Here is a 2425-nt window from a genome sequence, read left to right on the forward strand (position 1 = left end):
AATTGTTATAGACAGCTAGTTTTGGAATCTTCATTTTATATAGAAAGAAAATATCATTTCTTACTTTGTATAAGAATTTAAGAAGAAAAGCGATCATTAAACTCTTAAGTATGATGTTGCCAGTATCTCACTCACAACTCAGCTTGGGAAGTGCATTGTGTAGATATGGCTCTATCTCTCCACATCCCCCACTAGCATCAACATCTATAGTTTGGTTGTTCACTTATAGGAGTGAACTAGAGTGTGTGTCTTCACTCATCCTAACCTACTTCAGTTTATTTTTGTGCTTCTTTAGAACCTCTTCTGATATCTAAAACAAGAGGTAAGAGTACACAGCATGTGTGTGGAAACCATGTCTTAAAATTCCTTGCAAACCAGTATCCACAGAGACCAAAGCAAAATGCATGTAATCTGTGAAAGAAACAGTGCATGTCTGTGAGCAGTCAGCAGGGAGTATGCCCCAGATTAGCTGTGTTGTACTTCCCGTTTTCTAAACCTTAGACTCTATGAGCTGGACTTACTGTCATCAATCATTCCTGGAGAGCAAAGGAGTGCCTTGTCCTTTAATTTTAAATGTTGATTTTCAAAAAGAATCCATATAATTCATATTTAGCTTAAGTAATGTAATTAAGAAAAACAATTGTAGCGAACTATGATGTTCAGTTTCACATGTATAGATGAGCCAATCACAGGGTCATATTGTAAACTGAAGATCTTCTATCAAGGCACACAGATTCAAGAGTTTTGGAAAAAGCAGCAAATACCACTTTATTTCCAGATCTCATGGGGGTACTGGTTGACTTACAGAGCATGAGTTTGAGCATAGAGGTTCTGTCACCTGAAATAAGAATAGGGGCTTCTGTGTGTAGAACTAAATTCTGAGATTTCCCTAGAATACTCTGATGCCATCACCATCTTTAGCTATTGTTTCTATGTTCACATTCTATCTCTTTGATATCATGAAGAATTTAGGTATAGTGCTGACTGAATTTCATTGCTCTCTCTTTCCTCTTCAGGGAAACATTTCTATATTCATTATGTATGGAAACTATAATTATTTATTGTATCATTGTAAGATGAATATTTCTCATATTTATGGAATGTATCAATGTTACATAATCACAAATCACAGTAACCCAATCACAAAAGAACACACATGGGCTGCAGTCGCTGATTAGTGGATATTAGCCCAAAAGTTTGGAATATCCAAGATACAATTCACGGACCTTATGAAGCTCAAGTAGAAGGAAGACCAAAGTGTGGATGTTTCAGTGCTTCTTAGAAGGGGAAACAAAATACTCACAGGAGGAAATATGGACATAAAGTGTGGAACAGAGACTGAAAGAAATGCCATCCAGAGACTGCCCCACCTGCAGATCTGCCCCATATATAGTTGCCAAATTTGGAAGACATTATTGTGGATGCTGGGAAGTACTTGCTGATGGGAGCCTGATGTGGCTGACTCCTGAGAGGGTCTACGAGAGCCTGACAAATGATGAGACGGATGCTCACAGCCAACCATGATGGCTGGGTGTACAATGGAGGAGATAGAGAAGAGACTGAAGGAGCTGAGGGGTTTTATAGCCCCATGGGCAAAGCAACAGTTTACCGGAGCTCCCAAGGACTAAACCACCAATCAAAGGGTACACATGGAATTACCCATGTCTTTGGTTATATATGTAGTAGAGGATGGCCTTGTTGGACATTAGTGGAAGGAGCAGCCTTTGGGCCTGAATGGTTCTATACCCAAATGTAAGGGAATGCCACAGCAGGAAGGAGTTGGGGGGTGTGGGGGTACCTTCATAGAGTTAGAGGGAGTGGGAATGAGGTAGAGAGTTCCAGAGGTGAGAACTGGAGAGGCAATAACATTTGAAATGTAAATAAAGAAAATATCCAATAAAAGAAAAAAATAGTTTAAAATTCATTTCAACAAGGCAATAAGTTCTTTTATTTCTGCCTTAGCAATAAAGTCTAGAAATGATTTTATTTATTTATTTATTTAGACACAGGGTTTCTCTGTATAGCCCTAGCTCTCCTGGAGCTCACTCTGTAGACCAGGCTGGCCTCGAACGCAGAAATCCAACTGCCTCTGCTTCCCAAGTGCTGGGATTAAAGTCGTGTGCCACCACTACCAGACTAGAAATGCTTTTAAATAGAAGGTAAAGAGTCTTGGGTTTTCAGAAGTGTCTCCCTGGATTTCTCCCTGGATTGTAGTCCTAACTCCTTGTGACTCTGTGTTAACTTCTGCTTCTTCTGGCTTCCTTATTCTCTCCCAAGGATGTTTTTAACTGGCCATTGACTTCTCTGGGAAGCACAACATTTGCACAGACAATAAAATTGTGAAGTGGCCTCTTTTATTAACTATAATTTCAACCGGAAACTAATGAAATTGAGAAGCCTTTTTGTGCCTGTGATAAAAATATTG

Source organism: Mus pahari, unplaced genomic scaffold, assembly GCF_900095145.1.
Source record: "Mus pahari unplaced genomic scaffold, PAHARI_EIJ_v1.1 scaffold_8398_1, whole genome shotgun sequence".
Classification (NCBI taxonomy): Eukaryota; Metazoa; Chordata; class Mammalia; order Rodentia; family Muridae; genus Mus; species Mus pahari.